This window comes from Hemitrygon akajei, chromosome 12 (assembly GCF_048418815.1).
Source record: "Hemitrygon akajei chromosome 12, sHemAka1.3, whole genome shotgun sequence".
In the NCBI taxonomy this organism is placed as follows: domain Eukaryota; kingdom Metazoa; phylum Chordata; class Chondrichthyes; order Myliobatiformes; family Dasyatidae; genus Hemitrygon; species Hemitrygon akajei.
The window spans coordinates 106,949,502-106,974,820 of NC_133135.1; the positions used below are offsets into that span (position 1 = coordinate 106,949,502).

At 42.4% G+C, this 25,319-nt stretch overlaps 1 protein-coding gene across 5 annotated transcripts in view; it reads right to left on the reverse strand.

The window, feature by feature from the left end:
- pak4 (p21 protein (Cdc42/Rac)-activated kinase 4) overlaps positions 1-25,319 on the reverse strand; it is a 217,866-nt gene that overhangs the window by 107,617 nt on the left and 84,930 nt on the right. Inside the window, exon 2 of one of the 5 annotated variants that reach the window (XM_073063794.1) lies at positions 7,943-8,078. The exons of 2 other annotated variants lie outside the window; for them this stretch is intronic. The gene's annotated coding sequence lies outside the window, so the exon portion shown is untranslated. Of the gene's footprint in view, positions 1-7,942; positions 8,629-25,319 lie in introns of those variants that run through there. 2 more of the 5 variants (XM_073063797.1, XM_073063793.1) reach the window with 2 other exon arrangements.

Sequence of the window (25,319 nt, forward strand, 5' to 3'; positions counted from 1 at the left end):
ACCCATTTAAAATTATGACCCTCATATTAGACTGGGGAAAAGTATTTAAGCTATCCACTCAATCTATGCCTTTTATCTTTCTGAACACCTCTATCACCTCACGTCTCCTTCAATCCAAAGAGAAAAGCCCTAGCTTTCCCAACTTATCCTCATAAAATATGCTCTCTAATCCAGACAGGATCATGATACATCTCCCTCTGCACTGTCTCTAGAGCTTCCACATCCTTCCTATAAATGATGAGATGTTAACCAAAACCTCCATCTGCCTCTTCATAAGGATATACTCAAAGATCCTATAGACATTATCTGAAAAGCAGGGGACCCACCCCATGTCCCTAACCAATATTTGCCCTTTAATGAATATCCATAAATCACTATCAGGTCATTGTTACATTGCTGCCTCTGACAGTGAGCTGTGAGATAATTGTGTGATGCATCTTTATGCTGCAAAATGTTATTCTTCAAAAGTATTTTATTGGTTGCAAATGTCATGTACCATTTAGCTAGGTCTTCCAATATACAGTAACAGACTACTGCAAACTCAGAGTGGGTCAAAAAGAAGCGTGTTTATTACTTGCAAAGGAGACTACCTCCATACATTAAGACATTGGTAGCTTCAATCTTACAGATCAACACAGATAATTTTATACACTTGAATCCAGTAATGAATTCATTCTTAATTGCATTCCTTCCTTATCTGCATCAGTCTTAAATGAATCACGTCTTTAATTAATTGATGTTGTCAAAACTCTCCCTGCCATAAAACACACACTGCGATAAGCTACACACCTGCTTACAAGCCTTTCATCCAAACAAATCAAACCATAAAGCACTCTGGGATCACACAGGTTCCATTTTGTCACATTACATTTTACAAAAGTTATAAATTCTTAAGGACTTCAGGGTTACAGATATATTTCCACACCAACTTCTTAGCATATTTTGAGAGTGCGAAAGGCATTTTCAAAAGACAAGGATATTTTTTCTTTGCAGAGTGCAGGAAGTTAGAAGACCCATGGAAGTTACGCAAGGAGGAAGAGTATTTGTAGAAATAAAATAATTTATCAGCATTATCATATTGCTTCGATCACAAAGAAAATAGAGTTCTGAGGCCCTATGTCAGTCAGGGACAACCATGGGTGTTCTGTGTTAGCTGACTATGTTACTGACACTGATACAAAATCCAGGACTGTACAATATGGCTCCAACTTCTAACATCTGTAGTCTTGTGTCTCTGTTCTAGGTGCTCATCCAGTTTAAAATATCTTGCTCATTATCAACAGTGGCACTTTACTTCCAGTCTCGTGCTCCATGTTGGAGAGGAGAGAGGCCCCAAGTTGTTTGAGGTCAACCATTGATGTTGCACCCCAGCTGTCTACGTTACCGACATTGATATAAGAGCCAGGGTGGTATGTGTGATATGGATAAGCTGTGGCCTATGTAGCAGACTCCCCCTCTCCATGCAGCTGATAAATCCAAAGAAACGGCAGATACTGATACAACTTGGCACCAGCGGAGTTACAGGAGTTGCCAGTCAGCACTGAACTCAACATAGGACAGCTTTATGGACTCCAACAGTGGATTTTTCCTCAGGGTTTACTCCTTTAGTCTTCCCAATGGGTGAATATAGCTACAAGGCAGCGGAGGTTTGAGATTAGAGTTTTCCTTCTCCTAGGTGAGCTGCCAACCACAGCTGACAAGCCTCATCTGCCTGAAGTAACTGGTTTTAAGGCACCAGTAACATGCCTTTGACCCTTCTCCTAAAGGTAGAAATGGTTCCACAGGTCTTAGTAGCTATGCCACATTTGAAGGCCAGCAGCTGGACTTGCTTGTCAGAGGCTATTTGAGATGCACACCATTGGGAGGGGGCTATCCCCACTACCTCCCACAGCTTTAAGAACCTTAAGGAACACTAGAGCTCTACTGTATCTATTGAGACATTTATCAACACAATATTCCTCAACATAATCCTTGGAAGAACAAGCAAATTCAGTGCCAAGAACTTCACAATTGCACAATATTTTCTTATGTTTTTTTTAAAGAAAGGAGAAGACTGTGAAATGAACAATTTCTGGACGTACAGTGCTAGGGTGGAGGTCATCCTTGAAGTAAATGGAAAAGACAATAATTAATCTATATTCAAGGCTAGCAGTACACACATCTCTTTTGTGTGGAGACAGTATACTGCAAATGCTGGATTTTGGAGTAACAAGAACAAAAAAGCTGGCCAGTGACGTCAGAGAGAGGGGCAGTGCACAAGCTCCTGTCTTTCTCAACAGTGCTGAAGCTGAGAGGGTCGAGAGCTTCTTCAAGTTCCAAGGAGTGACTACTACAAATAGCCTGTTCTGATCCAACCATGATCAATGATTCAAAGGATTCAAAGTACATTTATTATCAAAGTATGAACGTATGCTGTTTGCAACCCTGTGATTTGTCGTCCTCACAGACAGTCACAAAACAAAGAACCATGGAACCTGTTCAAAGAAAAAAAAGCACAAAAAAGGTGCAAACAGCAAAAAGAAACAAGGTAAAAGACAGAATATAAAACACAAAAATCAAAAGGCATATTCAGCTCAGCTCAGTGTTCATTATCTGCAGGCTGCCCTGATTTAAAAATCACCAAAACTAGCAACTAAAATAGGAGCGACCAGAAAAACATCATAAATGTGAATTAGAGTCCACATTCCACAAACTGTGTCCATTAAACCTTGCAGACAGGGGGAAATCTTTGGAATGCAAGGTCCTTCCCTCGGGAGCAGTGACAGGGAGACAGACCGAGACCATTACCCTCCTCTGGCAGCAAGAGGCTGGTAGACGACACTTTCTTGACCATAGCCAAGAAAACTCTCCAATGTGTCTACTTCCTCAGGAGGCCAAAGAAATTTTGCATGTACCCTTTGATCCTTATTTTATACAAAGCATCCTGACTGGACGTATCACAGCTCGTTCTGGTAACTGCTCTATACACAACCACAGAGAGTTCTCTACACAGGGTACCACAGCAGCCTCGTCTCCATAGACTCCATCTACACTTCTCTCTGCTTCAGGAAAGCAGCCAGCATAATCAAAGACCCCCATCCACCCCAGATTTTCTCCCCTCTCCCATTAAGCAGAAGATAATTTTTTTTTTAAAGTCTGAATAAAACATTCTACCAAGCTTAAGGGTAGTTTCTACCTCACTGTGACTTTGAATGGCTCCCTGGAATGATAAGATTGGCTCTTGACCTCAAAACTGACCTTGTTGTGATCTTGTACCTTATTGGCTGCCTGCACTTTCTCTGTACTTGGTTCTGCATTCTGTTGTTTTATCATGTTCTGCCTCAATCCACTGTGTAATGATTTCATCTGTATGAACAGTTAGACCAGCTTTTCACTGTACATCGAAACCTGTGACAATAATAATCCCTGCCACTGCCTTTAAGGAATTTGTACTTTCTCACAGTGACCATGTGGGTTTCCTCTGGGTGCTCCGGTTTCCTCCCGCAGTCCAAAGATGTACAGGTTAATAGGTTGATTGGTCACTGTAAATAGTCCTGTGATTAGGCAAGGATCAAATCAGGGGATTACTGGGTGGCATGGCTGTATTCCATGCTGTATTTCAATAATAAAACACAATTCCAAATCTAAAGAAACTACAGGAGGAACTCAGCAGGTCACGGAGCATCTGTGGAGGGCCTTGATCAGTTTCAGGTCAGCTCCAGACTATTCACTTGTCCATTTTCATTTTCTTAACCCTGGAATGTCGACTGCTTCATTTTCCCTCCACAGATGCTGCCAGACCCACTGAGTACCTCCAGGATCTTACAAATACCACTATAACACAATACTGTCTCTTTGACCCAAAAAGTAGTGCCAGCCTTACAACTTACTCTAAAGTCAATCGAACCCTTCCCACCTACATCTGGCAGGGCATTTTCCACACCCACCGTTCTGTGTAAAAAAAAACTTGCCTCTGACATCCCACCCTATACTTTCTTCCAATCACTATAAATTATGCCTCCTTGTATTAGCCATTTTCACCCTGGAAAAAAGTCTCAGGTTGCCCAGTTGATCTATTCTCTGATCTCTTGCCTGCAGTTTGCTTGTACTCATCCCTTCTGTGCATTGATTGATCAGACTCTTTTTTTTGACATTCTCCAGCTCTATCTTCCTACAATTCTGTGCCAAAATCTCAGGCACAGTACTGTAGTGATTTTATGCATTGCACTGTACTGCTGCCACACGCAAAAAAAAGTTTCCTGACACGAGTGATGATACACCCAATTCTGATATGGATCTCCGTTGTGGACTGTGAGTGGGAAGGGGGTTGGAGAGGGGGCTCATGGTTGAGAAAACGGGGACGGAAGAGGGAAGCATCAGAGAGACAGTCTGTAATGATCAATAAACCAATTGTCTGGAATCAAATTACCTCACCTGGTGTCTCAAGGTTGGGTGTGCCTGCACCCGCACCACCGCAACCCCCTGAAAACCCTGGCACTCCTCTGCCACCTGCCCCAAATCGCTCCTGCAGACTTACAAACTTGCTCTCCGCTCCACATTGACAAATACAGTATTGTGCAAAAGTCTTAGGCACCCTAGCCAGATTTTCAACATTCAGCCCATTGAGTCTGCTCTGCCATTCTATCACGGCTAACTCAACCCCATTCTCCTGCCTTCTCCCTGTAATCCTGGCTTTTCCAATCTTTTTTTATGCCATTAACTGAGCTGACTATAGAAACCCTGCTGTAATTTTTGATGGTCCACCAACCTTTGTTTTAATTATACCCTCCACTGCAGTCTGTGGCAATGAATACCATAGGTTCACTACCCTCTGGCTAAATCAATTGCTGTTAATCTCTGTTCTAAAAGGATTTCCTTCCGTTCTGAGACTATGCCCTTTGGTCCTAGACTCACTCTCTAAGGAGAAACATCACTATGGATAGCAACGCTCACCTCCTCTTGCCCCATCATTGAAATGTTCACATAGCCAATCACCTCAGTGTCAAGGACTCTATCTTATTATCTCATGTTCTTGTTCTTTGTCTTGCTATTTACTTACATTTGAATTTGCACAGTTTGTCTTCTGCACTCTTGAAGATCTTGCATTGATCCTGTTATAGTTACTACTCTATAAATTTGCTGAGTATGCCCACAAGAAAATCAATCTCAGAGTTGTATATGGAGACGTGTATGGACTTTGTTAATAAAATTTACTTTGAACTCTCTATGTCCAAGGGTTCGCAACCTAGTTTATGCCATGGACCAAAATCATTAGCCAGCCAGTGGTGTAGTGGCATCAGCACCAGTCTTCGAGGCAAATGGTCCCGGGTATGAATCTGGCCAGTTCCTTGCTCAACCCAGCACAGATGGAAAGGGTGCATCGAGCTAGCAACTTGGCCTTGTGAAAAACAGATGCGTAAAAAATGTGCCACAAGGCACGGTGAAGAACAACAAACAAACACGCAACCAATACCATTAAGCAAGGGGTCCGCAGGCTGGCAACCCCTGATCTCGGCCTTTCCATATTTGATGGTTTCAATGAGATCTCTCATTCTTCTAAACTGGGCAAATATATGCCCAGAGCCATCACGAGAATACTTTCACAATTCCTTCCATTACTCAGTCATCATTTTCAACTGACAAACAGGGACTAAAGTACCCAAATGGCAATACAAAAATGGATCAAACTGTACAGTACTGATTAGTAATGCTAACCCACCCGTCCACACCCCCACTTCATCATTTCATGTCAGTCACCTTATGTACAGGCACTTCTATACCTAGCACCACTTTATTGATGTATAACAAAACAACAAATAGGAGCAGAATTTGATCATTCGGCCCATCGAGTCTGTTCTGCCACTTCATTATGCCCGATCCATTTCCCTCTCAGCTCCAGTCTCCTGCCTTCTCCCCATATCCCATGATGCATTGCCTAATCAAGAATCTATCAAACTCTGTCTTAAATATACCAAATAACTTGGCCTTCACAACCACACGTGGCAATGAATTCCACAGATTCACCACTCTCTGGCTGAAGAAATGCTTCCTCGTCATCATTCTAAAAGGACGCCCCTCTATTATGACGCTGTGTCCTCTGGTCCTAGACTTACCCCACCATAGGGAGCATCCTCTCTACGTCCACTCTATCGAGGCCTTTCAATATTCAATAGGTTTCCATTAGGTCCCAATCCCACTAATCAATATATGTATACAAACTTTTTTTAATATTTATATTTATTGTTTTTATTATTGAGTTCTTTATCTCATTGTTTTTATTTTGTGCTGCATCAGATCCGGCAAAACAACTACCCTGTTCTCCTTTACACTTGTGTACTGGAACTGACATTAAACAATCCTGAAACGATTCAGGAACAGCTTCCTTCCATCTGCAATCTGATTTTCAGAATGGACACTGAACCCAAGAACACTACCTCACCACTTCTTAATTTATATATATATATATATATATTTATATACACACACATACATACACACACACAGATAAATCAATTTCATGATGTCTGTCAGAGATATTACAGCTGATTCTGATTCTTGAATCGTACTGCAAAGCCCTTGCATGTCAGTAACTCTGAATGAGCGCTGATGATTGAATATGAAACCAGAATCACAATCCATGGCAAACTCTAACGGTTAATGATGATCAAAGGGTGTAATAGGAGATATTTAACCTCTCAATCTTTTCTTTGTGTCTCCCAAGAAAGGCGATGCAGCACACAGGGCCTGGACAATAGTCTGTCATAAATTCAGTGACAGTAATTTTGCTAGTATGGTATTGGAGAATTAATGGTTCAATAAACCGCCTTAATATCGCAAACACCAGAAAGTCTGCAGATGCTGGAAATCTGAGCAACCCACACAAAATGCTGCAGGAACTCAACAGGTCAGGCAGCATCTATAGAAATGAATAGGTAGTTGCCACCTCAGGCCGAGACCATTCTTCAGGACTGAGAAGGAAGGGGGAAGAAGACGCCAGAATACAAAGGTCCTGGGAAAGTAAAGAAGGATAGTTAGAAGGTGATACCTGAAGCTAAGTGGGTGGGAAAGGTAAAGGGCTGGAGAGGAAAGAATATGAATGGAGAGGAGAGTGGGCCATAGGAGAAAGGAGGGTGGAGGGGACCCAGGGGATATGATAGGCAGGTGAAAAGTATGGGACCAGTGTGGGGAATAGAAGAGGAGGAGACAAGGATACCCAGATGGAATACAAGGTATTGCTACTTAAATGACATTATCAAAGCGTGTATGTAGTGTACGACTCTGAGATTCCTGCCAGGAGCCCTGACTCCAGCCGACATAGCTTTCCTTGTCCTTAAGGGATGCAAGCCCCCAAGCCGTACAAGGTTGGGGTACTCTCCAACAGCCTTGAGAAACGGTACCATACGGGCTGGGAACCGTGACCATCATACAACTGCCCTGAATATATACTAACTGTGGGGATTAAAGTCGGGGGTGAAGAAAGCTCAAAATGATTGATTAGGAACGGGGAGGAGGGTTATGGCGTGGGAGTGCAGAAAGATGCGTAAAAAGTGAGCAAAGGGGAGCGAGTATGCGTCGAGATGGAGGGTTAGAAGAAGGAAAAGCGTTCTGTTTGAGCCAGAGGGGATATTTCTCTCTGCAATTCGCTCTCGTCCCCTCAACTGCCGAGGAGTTTAAAAGGTCTGACGAGCTTGTGTTTCACCCCACTCACATACAGAGACATATCCACACGTAAATTCACACACCCGGTTCTCAGCATGTGAAGCACACTTCTCCCATCTCCATTAAAAGCACACGTTCGTACATAAAGGTGCAAGATCTCTGCACACACTGGCCGTGGCTGGGGCCCTGGCTCTATTTTCTAGTCGGCACCCTCTGCTTTAATTAGTAACTTATTAACAGATAAACTCCCCGACTCTGTTTAAAATAAAACGTTTTAAGGCTTAACTTTCAATGCAAGGCTCACCTCAGGACTCTCTATCTTCAGAAGCTGTCGGATTTTACCTTCGAGACGTGCAGGGCTTTCTTTGCCACTCTGTGGTACAGACAATCATTTCCTGATACTCCTCACAGCCACGCAGATAGAGAGGTCAACGTTTTCCCTGTCGGCAGAGGGATTAGGTTACAAGCAGTTTCGTCGCTCCCGTCCTCCTAGCCACTCAAAACAAGTTTCGTGACGTGTTTTTTTGTGTAGCCAGGCTTGGCCACGCCTCGTCGTCAAGCACACAAACTGCGGGGAGTGGAGTTTCGTGCAGTTTCCAATGCTCCCGAGTTCCAGATCGAGCAAAAACAGCTAACCTCTGTCACTCTTCCCCTGGCCGCGAACGATATTCCTAATTCACGGTTAGAGTGCGACAGGCACTGCAGATTAATGAGATTTTCTGCAAAAAGGGCGCCAGTTCAGAATTTTGCTTTCCCCGTGCACTGAAGTTCAGTAGCTGAAAGCCATTTGCCTCCCGGCTACAAGCAGCATGAGCTTGGGAGGGGGGGAACAGGGGCTTCTATTTATACTGCACTTTCTCTCAGACACCCGAGAGCTCCGTGCAAGAATGGATTACAATCCATGCCTGGCACTGGCGAGACCCGTCCATTCTGCGCAGGGCAAACACCAAGGAAACGAGTGACTGGCTGCGCTTTGCCAGGTCTGCTCGGTCAGTCGGCGATTGGTGACTGCGCTCGATTTCCAATGCTGAATATGTAAAATGCACAAGTGTCGCACGTCCCAAAAGCTTGCTCTAGGATTTCTAATCCATTTCGTCTTCACAGTCCATTCTATCAACACACCCATCTCATATTATATTTCCTCCATGACGTAGCAGGCCATTTGGAGTTTAAGGCTGTGCGGGTATTCAGAGTAACCGGCCCCCACCCCTCCACCTCATTTATTACCGTAACCGATTCTTTCTCTCATGCTCAGCAACACCCTCCCACTCCCGACTGTACCACCAGCCATCTCGACTGATATGATTTACAGCGGCCAATTATCCAAGATTGTCAATCTAACCCTTCCCTCCCACATAGCCCTCTGTTTTTCTTCGCCTATATCAGAATCAGCTTTAATTTCACCGGCCTCTGTGGGGAAATTTACTGTATTATCAGCAGCAGTACATTGCAATACATACAGTGGCATGCAAAAGTTTGGGCACCCCGGTCAAAATTTCTGTTACTGTGAATAGTTAAGTGAGTAGAAGATGAACTGATCTCTAAAAGTCAAAGTTAAAGATAAAACATTCTTTTCAACATTTTAACCAAGATTAGTGTATTATTTTTGTTTTGTACAATTTTAGAGTGGAAGAAAAGGAAAGGAGCACCATGCAAAAGTTTGGGCACCCCAAGAGATTTGAGCTCTCAGATAACTTTTACCAAGGTCTCAGACCTTAATTAGCTTGTTAGGGCTATGGCTTGTTCACAGTCATCATTAGGAAAGGCCAGGTGATGCAAATTTCACAGCTTTATAAATACCCCGACTCCTCAAACCTTGTCCCAACAATCAGCAGCCATGGGCTCCTCTAAGCAGCTGCCTAACACTCTGAAAATTAAAATAAATGATGCCCACAAAGCAGGGGAAGGCTGTCAGAAGATAGCATAGTGTTTTCAGGTAGTTTCCTCAGTTCGTAATGTAATTAAGAAATGGCAGTTTACAGGAATGGTGGAGGTCAAGTTGAGGTCTGGAAGACCAAGAAAACTTTCTGTGAGAACTGCTCATAGGATTGCTAGAAAGGCAAATCAAAACACCTGTTTGACTGCAAAAGACCTTCAGGAAGATTTAGCAGACTCTGGAGTGGTGGTGCATTGTTCGACTGTGCAGCGACACCTGCACAAATATGACCTTCATGGAAGAGTCATCAGAAGAAAATCTTTCCTGCATCCTTACCACAAAATTCAGCGTCAGAAGTTGCAAAGCAACATCTAAACAAACCTGATGCATTTCGGAAACATTTTTGGACTGATGAAGTTAAAATAGAACTTTTTGGCTGCAATGAGCAAAGGTCTGTTTGGAGAAAGAAAGGGTGCAGAACTTCATGAAAAGAACACCTCTCCAACTGTTAAGCACGGGGATGGATCGATCATGCTTTGGGCTTGTGTTGCAGCCAGTGGCACAGGGAACATTTCACTGGTACAGGGAAGAATGAATTCAATTAAATACCAGCAAATTCTGGAAGCAAACATTACACTGTAAAAAAGCTGAAGGTGAAAAGAGGATGGCTTCTACAACAGGATAATGATCCTAAACACACCTCAAAATCCACAATGGACTACCTCAGGAGGCGCAAGCTGAAGGTTTTGCCATGGCCCTCACAGTCCCCCGACCTAAACATCATCGAAAATCTGTGGATAGACCTCAAAAGAGCAGTGCATGCAAGACAGCCCAAGAATCTCACAGAATTACAAGCCTTTTGCAAGGAAGAATGAGCAAAAATCCCCCAAACAAGAATTGAAAGACTCTTAGCTGGCAAAAGAAAGCGTTTACAAGCTGCGATACTTGCCAAAGGGGGTGTTACTAAGTACTGACCATGCAGGGTGCCCAAACTTTTGCTTTGGGCCCTTTTCCTTTTTTGTTATTTTGAAACTGTAAAAGATGGAAATAAAAAAGTAATCTTGCTTAAAATATTTAAAAAATGTGTCATCTTTAACTTTATGCCTTTTGGAAATCAGGTCACCTTTTACTTTCTTAGCTATTCACAGTAACAGAAATTTTGACCAGGGGTGCCCAAACTTTTGCATGCCACTGTAACTGTAAAGTATATATGTATCTTTTTTTAAAATTAAACTAAATAAGTAATGCAAAAAGAGAAGAAAAGTAGTGAGGTAATGTTAATGGGTTCGATGCTGTAAGAAAACAGCAAGCATCATCAAAAACCCTCAACAACACATGCTCTTTTCTCGCTGCTGCTGTCAGGTAGAAGGTACAAGAGTCTCAGGACTCACATTACCTACCAGGTTCAAGAACAGTTACTACCCCTCAACCATCAGGCTCTTGAACAAAAGGAGCTAACTACACTCATCTATTGAGATGTTCCCACAACCAAAGACCTCAGTTTCAAGGACTCTTTATCTTGTTATCTCATGTTCTTGTTATTTATTTATATTTGCATTTGCAGTTTGTTGTCTTTTCTGCTCTACATAATCTTTCATTGATCCCGTTAGTTATTATTGTATAGATTTGCTGAGTACACCCACAGGAAAAAGAGTCTCAGGGTTGTATGTCAGAACCAGAATCAGGTTTATTATCACCGGCATGTGACGTGAAATTTGTTAACTTAGCAGCAGCAGTTCAATGCAATACATAATATTGAAGAAGAAAACAAAATAAAATAATAAAGTAAATCAATTACAGTATATGTGTATTGAACAGATTAAAAACATGCAAAACCAGAAATAATATATATTTTTAAAAAAGAGGTTGTGTTCACGGGTTCAATGTCCATTTAGGAATCGGATGGCAGAGGGGAAGAAGCTGTTCCTGAATCGCTGAGTGTGTGCCTTCAGGCTTCTGTACCTCCTACCTGAAGGCAACAGAGAGAAAAGGGCATGCCCTGGATGCTGGAGGTCCTTAATAATGGATGCTGCTTTCCTGAAACACTGCTGCTTGAAGATGTCCCGGGTACTTTATAGGCTAATACCCAAGATGGAGCTGACTAAATTTACAACCCTTTGCAGCTTCTTTTGGTCCTGTGCACTAGCTCCCCTGCCCCCATACCAGACAATGGTACAGCCCATCAGAATGCACTCCACGGTATATCTATAGAAGTTTTCTAGAGTATTATTTGACAAACCAAATCTTTTCAAACTCCTAATGAAGTACAGTTGCTGTCTTGCCTTCTTTATAACTGCATTGATATGCTGGGACCAGGTTAGGTCCTCAGAGATCTTTACACTGCTCACTCTTTCCACTTCTGATCCCTCTATGAGGATTGGTATGTGTTCCTTCGTCTTACCCTTCCTGAAGTCCACAATCAGCTCTTTTGTCTTACTGATGTTGAGTGCAAGGTTGTTGCTCTGACATCACTCCACTAGTTGGCAAATCTCACTCCTGTACGCCCTCTTGTCACCACCTGAGATTCTACCAACAATGGTTGTATCATCAGCAAATTTATAGATGGTATTTGAGCTATGCCTAGCCACACAGTCATGGGTATAGAGAGAGTAGAGCAGTGGGCTAAGCACACACCCGAGGTGCACCAGTGTTGATCGTAGGCGAGGCGGAGACATTATTTCCAATACGCACAGATTGTGGTCTTCTGGTTAGAAAGTCGAGGATCCAATTGCAGAGGGAGAGGTACAGAGGTTCTGTAACTTCTCAATCAGGATTGTGGGAATGAAGGTGTTAAATGCTAAGCTATAGTTGATGAACAGCATCCTGACATAGGTGTTTGTATTGTCCAGGTGGTCAAGTCAAGTTTATTGTCATTTTGACCATAAACTGCTGGTGCAGTACCCAGTAAAAACGAAACAACGTTCCTCCAGGACCCTGGTGCTACATGAAACACAAAACTATACTAGACTATGTGAGACAGCACAAGGCTACACTAGAATACATAAAACAACATAAAAAACTGCACTAGACTACAGACCTGCACAGGACTACATAAAGAGCACAAAACAGTTCAGGGCAGTACAATAATTATATAAACAAGATAATAGGCACAGTAGAGGACAAATTATAATGTAATAATAAATGATGTAGATGTCTAAGGCTGTGTGAAGAGCCATTGAGAGTGCATCTGTTGTTGATCTATTGTAGCGATAGGGAGATTGCAATGGGTCAAGGTCCTTGCTGAGGCAGGAGTTCAGTCGAGCCATAACCAATCTCTCAAAGCATTTCATAACTGTAGATGTGAATGCTACCAAGTGATAGTCATTAAGGCGCTCACATTAATCTTCTTAGGCACTGGTATAATTGTTGCCTTTTTGAATCAAGTAAGAACTTCAAGTGGTAGGCATTCTTGATGGTAGTGTAACAATGGTCCAGTGTGTTGTTTCTTCTGGTATTGCAAGTGATCCGTTGGTGGTAATTGCTTAGCCAGTTAGATGGTACATCTGTAGAAAACTGCAAGTGTTTTTTGCAACGTACCAAATCTCCTCAAATTCCTAAGAAATACCGCCACTGTCCTACCTTCTTTGTAGCTGCATCAATATGTTCGGCTCAGGAATTTGCAAAATCTTCCTAATCATTAGGACCCAATATATCTGCCTCACTTGTGTTCCAAGCACCCACCACTCTCTGTAAATAAAATTACATCTGACATCGCTGTACTTTCCCCAATCATCTTAAAATTGTGCTCCCTAGTGTTAGCTATTGCCGCCCTGAAAAAAAGTCTCTGGTTCGATCTATGCCTCTTATCATCTTGTACACCTTTATCAAATCACCTCTCATCCTCCTTCACTCTGAAGAGAAAAGCCCTAGCTTGAACAACCTAAGACATGCTCTCTGATCCAGGCAGCATCCTGGTGAATCTCCTCTGCACCCTCTCTAGAGCTTCCACATCCTACTTAACTCGAGGGAGATATGCAGGAACACAGAGCACTACCAGTACTGAATGCCGATAAGCAAAAGAAGTTAAGAATGGGAACTATTAGGGGAGAGGTGAATGGCAGTTTGAATGGATGAACCAGTGTGTGAATCTGGTGGGTGGAAGGAGGAATGGGAGGGATAGGGGGTCAAAGATGGGTGAAAGTGGGGCTGGGTGGGGTGAGAAAGGGGGACAAAATGGAAGAAGCAGAGGAGGACATTCCAATATGATTCTGGTTTCAGGGCGGCCTGCAAATAAGGAACACTGAGCTGAACTGGATTGTACCTTGGCTCTTCTGATTTTGTGTTTTAAATTGGGTTTTTCGATGGCCTATACTCCACTGGGAGCCAAGAACCCAATAAAAAGGAGTAGGGCATCATAGGTTATGGGGAGAAGGCAGAAGAATGGGGTTGAGAGGGACAATAAATCAGCCATGATGAAATGGTGCAGCAGGCTCCATGGGCTGAATGCCTTAATTCTGCTCTTATGCTTTATGGCCTTAAGTGTTCAATGAAGTTCTGAGTTGGTTGTTAATCTCATTTAGAAAGGTTGGTATGGGAAAGTTGTCGAGGTCAAAACTGAGACACATCGGGGCAGAGTAGGAATTCTTCTCTGCACCTCTGAGCTGCCACTTACACTGAAGGCCTCAGGCAGATGCTAGGTGCCTCAAACAGGAATTCTGCCTGCCCCTCGCCTTGAGGGAAAAAGGGAGGACTGCAGATGGGGCCTGGAGAGACAGCCAGCTCAAGAACTGTGTTGAAGTTACAGCTTTTATTATCTGCATATCTGGGGTCAATCTTGTTGCAGAGCACGCCCTAGCTTTAAATCACCAGTGGACAATGGGTCATCCCATCCCAAAGCAGAACAAAACAAATATCTAGATCCCATAAATCTGCTATGCATGTGGAACACTCTGTGCACTTAATTAACCTTCAGCCACCACTTGCTGCACCGTCAGGTTATCATTTCCCTGGCAGCAGAGCTATGCAGCAGCAGCATAAATCTTCATTTGCCTCACAGCAGGCTGGTATTCCAGTGGAGAAATCAGCTGATATCGGAGAGGGTTCAGAGGAGGTTCACGGAAATGATTCTGCGATTGAAAGGCTTGTCATATAAGGAGCGTTTGATGGCTCTGGACCTCTTCTCACTAGGATTCAGAAAAATGAACGGGGATCTTATTGAAACCTATTGAATACTGAAAGGCCTCGATAGAGTGGATATGGAAAGGATGTTTCCTATAGTGCAGAACTCTACAGCCTCAGAATAGAGGGGTGTCCTTTTAGAATGGGGATGAGGGGGAATTCCTTACCCAGAGAGCGGTGAATCTCTGGAATTCATTGCCACAAGCGGCTGTGGAGGCCAAGTCACTGGGCATATTTAAGGCAAAGGTTGATAGATCCTTGGTTGGTCAGAGCATGGAGGTTACCCAAACGGAACAAGCAGGATCTCCCAGTGGCCACCCAGTTTAATTCCACTTCCCATTCCCATACATCCATCCATGGCCTCCTCACTGTCGTGATAAGGCCACACTTAGGTTGGAGGAACAACACCTTATATTCTGTTTGGGTGGCCTTCAACCTGATGGCACAAACATCGATTTCTTAAACTTCTCATAGTGCCTCGCGCCCCACCCTTCACCATTTCCTATACCCTATTCCTTCTCTCATGTTACCTCCTTACCTACTCATCACCTCCCTCGGGTGCCCCTTCCCCCTCTTTTCCTTTCTTTCATGGCCTTCTGTCTCTTTCATCAATCAACTTCCTTGTTCTTTGCTTCATCCCTCTGCCTCCAAGTTTCACCTATATTTATGGGGAAGATGAGGTGGAACTTCTTCACTCAGAGGATGGTGAAAAGAATGAGCAATTTAAAGTTCCTGGGTGTCAGTATCTCTGAGGATCTACCCTGGGCCCAACATATCAATGCAGCTACAAAGAAGGCATGATAACAGCTAGACTTCATTAGGAGTTTGAGGATACTGAGGATATTTGGTGTGTCACCAAAGACACTTGCAAGTTTCTGCAGATGTACCCCAGAGAGCATTCTAACTGGCTGCATCACCGTCTGGTGTGGGGGTGGAGGAGCTACTGTACAGGATTAAAATAAGCTGCAGTGAGTTCTAAACTCAGCTCCTTCATGGGCACTAGCCTCTGTAGTATCAGGACATTTTCAAAGATGCCTCAAAATGGCAACATCTATCATTAAGGACCCCCATCACTCAGGACATGCCCTCTTCTCATTGTTACCATCAGGAAGGAGGTGCAGGAACCTGAAGGGACACACTCAATAATTCAGGAACAGCTTCTTTACCCCCACCCCTGCCATCAGATTTCTGATTGGACATTGAACCCATGAACACTACCTCACTACTATTTTTTCTTTTTTACACTACTTATTAAATTATATATATATATATATACACATACATATCTACACACACACACGCGCGCAGTAATCTGCAGTTATTTTGTACTGCTGCTGCAAAGACAAAAAAATTCACGACATATGCTGGTAATATTAAACCCAATTCTGATGGGAGTATGGAATGAGCTCCCAGCAGAGGTGGTGGATGCAGGTTCAACTTCAATATTTAAGAGAAGTTTGGGTAAGTACATGGATGTGAGGAGTATGGAGGGCTATGGTCTGGTTACAGGTAATTGGGAATAGGCAGAATAATGGTTCAGCATGGGCTAAAGGGGCCGAAGGGCCTGTTTCTGTGGCTCTATGACATCCATACACTTGGAATAGCAATGCCTTCGGTTATATTCCCATGACCCAGTGGAAGTCAACAGCAGCATCTCCAGCCTGAAAACTGGCACTGCGTAGAACTTCTTGGCTTTAATGGCTAAGTTTCACAATAGCTGAAGACCACTGTGTCACACAAACTGAAGGTTGAAAGCTGTTTACTTGTTGAGCAAAAAAAAAGGCATGGTAATTTCAAGAGGGAATTTAAGCCTTGCTTTAACTGCTACGTTCACTGCCTAGAACTTAAGAGGGCAAGCAAACATGAAAAGTACACCATTGCAAGTGTTTTAAAATAAATTAATTTTAAGTGGTACTCATTTTGAATTTGGATTTTAGGAACTGCTTGCGTGCCAAATCTGTCTTTCCTAATTTAGAATCAGACTTGTGTTCACCATCCTCCTCCCAAATCAAAGAAGGGTGAACCTAGCACAGTAAACCACAAGGCTCGTTGGGTGTTGGTCTCTTGGAAGTGAAAGAACTAGGACAATCAAAGTGAACTTAGAACATAGAATATTATAGCTCAGTGCAATCCCTTCGGCCGACGATGTTGTGCCAAGCCTTTAAACTACTCCAAGATCAATTTCACTATTCTCTCCCACACAGCTTTCCATTTTCTATCATCCCTGTGCCTATCTGAGTCTCTTCAATCTCCCTAATGTGTCTGCCTCTACCACCACCCCTGACAGGGTATTCCATACACTCACCACACTGTGCAAAAAGGTTAATTTTATTATCAAAGTATGTACACAGAATACACCTCTGAGATTTGTTTTCTCCAGACAGCCACAAGAGACAGAAAAACCATAGTGGTCATTGAAATAAAAGATTGTCAACTCCTCCCCTGCACAAAAATAACAAAAACTTGCAAACCCCAAATGCCCCAACCCCTCCCTTGCACAAAAACTAACATATTACCCACAAGGACATCAAACCTGACTCTATATTTTCCTCCCAACACCTTAAAAGTTATGCTTTAAAAAAAAGTGGATGAATCTTCCATGGAAAGGAAGGGCTGCTATCACTCACAATGGGAAAGCTACTAACATGGAAGTGCCTTAATTCAAAAGCTAAATCTCCGTAGAGGACATTCAGGACAAGGGAGATAAAACCTACTCATTGCAACAAGTACAGTATGGGTGTACATTACACCCATTTGTAAAGCGTGCAAATTCAGGGCAGCACAGAGGCACATAGCTCCTCAGAGCAGCAGTGCTGACTGGGTGGAGTTTATCCTCCCCATAACTGAGTGGGTTTATTACAATGTCCGAAAGACTGTGCATTGCCCATAATGTTCAAAGTTTAAAGTAAATTTATTATCAAAGCACATATACTGTACATGCATACCGTCAAACAAGATAACATTTTTCCGGACTAGTGAGTAAAGCACAGTAGTACACATAACACATAATAACTTAGGGAAGTAAGGATAACATCTACAGATGAATTACACATAGATAAACAAAGTGCATAAATTAAATATTATATGGTACAGTACAAATTATTCGGTGACACTTCGAATGCGATGTGGCAGGACTTCAGAAGCCCAACGGCCTGAGGGAAGAAGCTGTTTCTCATCCTGACCGTTCCTGTCTTTATGGATCAGAGTTTCCTGTCTGACGGCTGAATGTCAAAGAGGACGCTGGATTGATGGATGGGATCCTTGATAATAGTTATAGAAAATTACACCAAAGAAATAAGCCCTTTGGCCCATCCCATCCTTGCTGGACCACTTAAACTGCCTATTCCCATCAATCTGCACGGGGACCATAGCCCTCCATATCCCTACCATCTACGTATCTATCCAAACTTCTCTTAGACATTGAAATCAAGTTCACATACACCATTTGTGCTGGCAGCTTGTTCCACACTGTCATGACCCTCTGTATGAAGAATACTAAGGAGAAACCATCAGAAACTCAATAAACAATAAATAAACTAGTGGAGAGATGGAGAGAGAAAAATAGAAGGAATAGTTGAGATGCACTGAAAGTTCAGACAAAGTTCAAAGTACATTTATTATCAGTTTGCATGCAGTATACACCCCTGAGATTCATCTTCTCCACAGACAGTCACAAAAACAAGGAAACACCACAGAACCCATTCAGAGAACATCAACCTCAATACAAAATTGAAAGAGTCCAATTGAACTACAGTCCAATTTGCAAACTGCTCAGAAGAAAGTTTATTAAACCTTCACAAAGGGAAGAACAGGGTTGTGGGACCGACTGGTTTCATTCTTCAAATAGCAAGGACGCACAAGATGGACTAAATGACTTCCTCTTGTTATTAAGCAAGCATGCAGTGCTGTGACTGTGAACAAAGTCATTGGAGAGACACTGAAGCTAGTGGACACAGTAGCATTTAGTCAGCAAAACCAGCAGCCGGCATCATATTCCAGACACTATTGCCTGACCCAATATTACATGCCATTTCTATATGCTAAAGATCAATGGTAACAGCAGGCCAATTCTATACTTACAACGTATCTACATTGCTTCCTTGAATTACATATCATTTTCAAACATCTCCATCTTCACACCCACACTCCAGACACTCCCTGCATATGTGGTTTCTGCGGTCACATAAAAGACCATTGTTCAAGAGCTGCTTTTTAACTTTGATCTAAAATCCACATTCAGGTCTACAGGCAGGCTGCAGTTAAAATTAATATTTGCTATATAGCATAGTTCCAGAATATGCCTGAACACAAAATTGAAGTTTTCTTACAGAATGCTGAATCAATAAAGCTCTGCAATACTACTGGTCCACCCTCTCATTCCCTTGTGCACTTCAAACGTGTGACATCCCACACTGCTTACATATTCTTGATATACATCAACCAACCACAGGAACTCCATTTATTTTTGAACTATGGCTGGTCTTGTCTACCTGCCAATGATATTATTAGATTTATGGAACAAACTACATTTCAGTTTGGCCAACAACCTGGGGAAAAATTCTTTTAGTATCAATGATATATTTCAAAACCCCAAGTGATGTATTTTCAGACTAGCACAATTTATAATTGGTTACAAGGGGAATGCATCTCCATAAGACATAGGAGCAGAATCAGGCCATTCAGCCCATTGAGTCTGCTCTGCCATTCCATCATGGATGATCCCAGATCCCAATCATCCCAATACAGCTACCTTCTCACCATATCCTTTGATGCCCTGACCCATCAGGAAAAGAACACTTCTGCCTTAAATATACTCATGGCTTTGGCCTCCACCACAGTCTGTGGCAGAGCATTCCACAGACTCACCACACTCTGGCTAAATAAATTCCTCCCTACCTCTGTCCTAAAAGGTCACCCCTCAATTTTAAGGCTGTATCCTCTATTTTTGGATGCGCCCACCATAGGAAACATCCTCTCCACATCCACCCCATCTAGTCCTTTCAACATTCAGTAGATTTCAATGAGATTTCTCCCCCACCCCGCATTCTTCTAAATTCGGGTGAATACAGCCCAAAGCTGCCAAACGCTCCTCATACGTTAACCCTTCATTTCTGGAATCATCCTCATGAAGCTCCTCTGGACTGTCACCAATGACAACACATCCTTTCCGAAATATGGGGCCCAAAACTGTTGACAATAGCTCAAGTGCAGCCTGACTAATGTCTTACAAAGCCTCCGCATTATCTCCTTGCTTTTATATTCTATTCCACTTGAAATAAATGCCAACTTTGCATTTGCCTTCTTTACCACAGACTCAACCTGTAAATTAACATTCTGTGAGTGTTGCACGAGGGCTCCCAAGTCCCTCTGCACCTCTGATGTTTGCACCTCCCCATTTAGATAATAGTCCACCCTATTGCTCCTTTTACCAAAATGCATTATCATACATTTCCCCAACACTGTATTCCATCTGCCACTTTTTTGCCCATTCTTCCAATTCCTCTAAGTCCTGCTGCAATTGCATTGCTTCCTCAGCAATACCTACCCCTTCATTTATCTTCATATCATCCACAAACTTTGCCACAAAGCCATCAATTCCATTGATAAACAATGTGAAAAGTAGCGATCCAAATACTGACCCCTGAGGAACACCACTAGAAACAGATAGCCAACCAGAAAATGTACTGGTTTAAAATGACACATATCACTTGAAAGCCCGTTCAACCCATTGGTACAAACCTTGTGCAATCTCCACCAAAAAGAACAGATTCATCATTGCATAGTATCTTTCTGATTCCCCAAACTGCTTCCAAAGATGTCAAATTGGGGGACCACTTCGTTGAGCACCTCCACACCATACTCCACAAGTGGGACTTCCCAGTGCCCAAACTTTTTAATTCCAATTCCCATTCCACATGTGCATTCCCATTCCTGACGTTTTACCTCTTCTCGCCTGCCTATTACTTCCCTGTGGTCCGCTCTATCAGATTCCTTCCACCCACCTGGCTTTACCAATCACCTTCCAGCTAGCCTCCTTACCCACACCTTGTTAATCCGGCATCTTCCCCCTTCCTTCTCGGTCCTGAAGAAGGGTCTTGGCCTGAAACTATCTATCAATCTCCAAAGATGCTGCTTGACCTGCTGTCTCTCCAGAATTCTGTGGGTGTTGCTTTGGATTTCCAGCAACTTCAGACTTTCTTGTGTTTATGTTGAATTCTTGTTTTTAAGTCACTGAATAATTGCTTATATACAACAGCCAGTTGTGCACAGAAATGGGTCAAAGATATCAATGAAATAACCAGTTAAATTATTTTGATGGCTGAGGAATAAATGTTGGCCCAGGGCAGACAAAATGATGTTCAAATAATCTGACCATATCTATCTTAATATGATAGACAGTGACAGACTTCACATCTCACTATAAAAATAGCACTTCTGACACCTCAGCATCACAATGAGACCATAAAACAGATTGGGAGCAGGACTTGGCCAATCAAATCTGCTCCAGCAATCCATCACGGCTGATTTATCATCCATCTCAGCCCCATTCTCCTGCCTTCTCCTCATAACCTTTGATGCCATTTCTATCAATAACCTATTAATCTCTACTTTAAATATACCCAATGACTTGGCCTTCACAGCTGTCCGTAGCAATGAATTCCACAGATTTACCACTCTCTGGCTAAAGAAATTGGTCCTCATCTCTCTTCTAAATGGACTCCTTGTATTCTGGGGCTGTACCTTCTGGTCCTAGACTCACCCACTATAGGAAACAGCTTCTCCGCATCCGCTCTATCTAGGCCCGGAGTTCCCAACCTTTTTTATGCCACGGAGCCTTACCATTAACTGAGGGGGTCCATGGACCTCAGGTGGTGAACCCCTGATCTAGGCCTTTCAATATTTGGTGGATTTCAATGAAATCTCACCTTCCCTCCACTGAGCTGTGTGGTGAAACCTTGGGACAGTATTTCATGTAGATGTATAGAAGGTCTCCTGTTTCTCTTCAACCATTATTTTCAGCTTAGTCCCTTCTGAACTCAAAGCTTTGGGCTCAAAAGGATAAGCTTAAAATAAAGCTGAAAAGATACGGGAGATCGTCTACACATCTACATGAAATGTTATCGTAGGAAAGTAGCACCCATCATCAGAGATCCTCAGCACCCAGCCATGTCCTCTTCTCACCACTGCCATCAGGTTGAAGGTACATGAGCCTCAGGACTCGCACCATCAGCTTCAACAACAATTACTACACCATCACCATCAAGCTCTTCAACAAAAGAGGATAACGACACTCACTTGCTGATCCATTGAGATGATCCCACAACCAACAATCCCAATTGATCTCATTTTCTCATTATTTATTGCTATTTACTTATATTTGTTTTCGCAGTTCGTTGTCTTCTGCACTCTGACTGATTTTTCACTGATCCTGCTGTAGTTACTATTCTATATATTTGCTCAGAGTGCCTGCAAGAAAATGAATCTGAGTTGTATGTTGTAGTGACATATATGAACCCTGATAATAAAATTTACTTTACTCTACAGCGTGTGTAAAGGGACAAGAAGAACTGAGCAGAAGATAGCAATTTCTCAACCCACTCATTTCACAAACACATTAACTGCTCTTTCATCATCTTGATGATAATTTGTGGTACAGTGAATGGTTCACATTTTCCAGTGAAATATTTGCAGCGCTCCGCAATTAATTGCAGACATCTATTATACACTTTGATAGGTGCGATGAGAGCTAAATAAATCACTGAAGGCTATTTCTGCCAAGTTTAATTTAGAAGCAAAAGATGACGAGGCAGATCCTCAGAAGCAATTTTGCTCGAGCTGGGTGGTTATGGTTTAAAGGTCCAACAAAACGAAATGTGGAGAGACTTCAGATCAAATCATGTGCATTTAGATGAAACACAGAACTAATTAAGTGGTGTGAAAGATTGTTTGGTGGTATACAAAGGACTGGCAGATCTTTCCTATCTCTCAACCAACTGTTGGAATAGACTATAATCATTTTCTTTATAACTTAACTTCCTAATGCTTGTTTGTATTTTTATATGATTATCTACATACATGGTAATTGTTCAGTGTGTTTCTGAGTAGCTTCAGTCCTTCTGCATTATTCTGGAAGCTTCTTGGGTATTGCATCATTTGAATAAGGGCTATCGGATTGATAGCCCAGTTGCATTTACAGTAAATTGACTGTGATGAAGTATTTGGAGGGTTTGGTTACGAAACGTATCAATTCCTGGCCCAGGCCATGCTCTCTTCTCGCTGCTGCTGTCAGGAAGAAGGTACAGGATCCTCATGGACTCACACCACCAGGTTCAGGAACAGTTACTGAACCATCAGGCTCTTGAACCAAAGGAGATAACCACTCAATTTCACATACCCCTTCATTGAAATGTTCCCACAACCAATTGACTCACTTTCAAGGACTTTATCTTATGTTCTTGACATTTATTGCTTATTTATTTATTATTATTTCTTTCCTTTTGTACTTGCACAGTTTGTTGTCTTTTGCACACTGGCTGAATGCCCAAGTTGGTGCGGTCTTTCATTGATTCCATTACGGTTATTATTCTATTATGGATTTATTATGTTTGCAAGAAAATGTATCTCAGAGTTGTATATGGTGTCATATATGTACAATCCTTATCCGTGAGGGATTGGTTCTGGGACCCCTTGCAGATACCAAAATTTGCGGATGCTCAAGTCCCTTATTTAACCTGTCTCAGTGCGGTGGACATTAGGACCTGGCGCCAGAGCTCTGAATCCGCAGTGTTTCTGTTCACAAAAATAATCATGATCACGATTGAAAATAAAGTGGAAATAATAAAGCGATCGGAAAGAGGTTAAACGCTATCAGTCATTGGAAAAGCGTTAGGCTACATCGGTCAACGATCAGAACAATTTTAAAGGATAAAATGAGAAAAGCTCTGCCCCGATGAAAGCTACAATTATTACTAAGCAACGCAGTGGTTTAATTATTGGGTTTTGAGGTTTTGGGTTTTTGATCCTCCACATCAACCCGGCACGGTGGAGAACGCACCCAGGAGCGGTCTGTCACTGGATCAAACTCGGGAACTTCTGTTCCCAAGCCAGGTGCTGAAACATACGTTCTTAAGTGTTTTATATGCATAGAAATGTAAAATATATACTATATACCAAGACAAACGTTTGACTAACTGACGCTAAATAATACCGGATGTACCTGTTCCAACTTACTTAGTAAGAGAACTTCCGATTTTTTTCCGATCCCGATCCACAATAACCCACGCACATCCTCCTGTATACTTTAAATCATCTCTAGATTACTTATAATGCCTAATACAATGTAAATGCTATGTAAAATAGTTGTTATACTGCATTGTTTAGGGAATAATGACAAGGAAAAAAGTCTGTACATGCTCGAACAACAAGTGCTGGAAGAGCACTTCCGGGTTTTCGCAATTCGCAGTTGGTTGAATTCGTGCATGCGGAATTTGTGGAAAAGGAGGGCCGACTGTACTTTGATAATAAAATTTACTTTGAAACTCATGTACAAATTTTGAAGGGTATTTATTTATTTTATTTTATTGAGACCCATATTTTAACCCTAGCCTAATCACAGGACAATTTACAATGACCAATTACCCTACCAAACCCTATTCTTTGGAACATGGGAGGAACCTGAGCACACAGAGGAAATCCACGTGATCACAGGGAAAACGTACAAACTCCTTACAGGCAGCAGCAGAAACTGAGCCTGGGTCACTGGTACTGTAAAGCATTGTGCTACCACTATATAACAAATTAGAATTTGTTCTTTTAGTGCTCAATAAACAATCACAGGCAACAAGTCATATGCCTCATTTTAGACTTCTGAAGAACCCAGGAGCAAAAACACCAGTTTTCAATACAATTGACTAATGAGTCGCTCAGTCAGGAAGCTGCTGCTCGCAATTTGGCCAAATCGTTTGCTTATGTAAACCGTGGCTTAATTTCAAAAATTATTGGCCATGGAGTGCTCTTGGAACCCCCTGAGAACGATGAAAAGTTGTCTGTGAACACAAGCTCTTCCTTCCACCACACCCCACAGAAGCCTTCCTGCTATGAAAGCAGCAAACACAGACAGAATTTCTTTTTGGAGTAACACGCAGAAAATGCTGGAGGAAACTCAGTAGGTCAGGCAGCATCTTCGGAGAGGAGTAAAGAGCCGATGTTTCAGGCCGAGACTGGAAACATCAGCTCTCTCATTAGATGCTGCCTGACCTGGTGAGTTCCTCCAGGATTGTGTGTGTGTTGCTCTGGATTTCCAGCATCTGCAGAATCTTGTATTTTTGAAACTTTTTTGATGTGATGTTTCGCACTGATCTGAAGGCTAAGGAAATCGACTACAGAATGAGGCGAGGATCCTTTAATGTAACGAAATATCATTAATATCCTGCAAAAGACAGGGCAGTTTCTCCAATCAACTTAAAATCATGCTCCTGTTATTAGCTATTTCCAGCCTGCAAAAAAGTCTCTGCATGTCCGCATGATGTATCCTCTTATTATCTTGGACACAATCTCACTCTCCTTCACATGAAAGAGAAAAGCCCAGTTTGCTCTACCTACCCTCTTAAGATCTGCTCTCTAATCCAGGCAGGATCCAAGTAAACCTCCCCTGCACCCTCTCTAAAGCTTCCACATCCTTCCTATA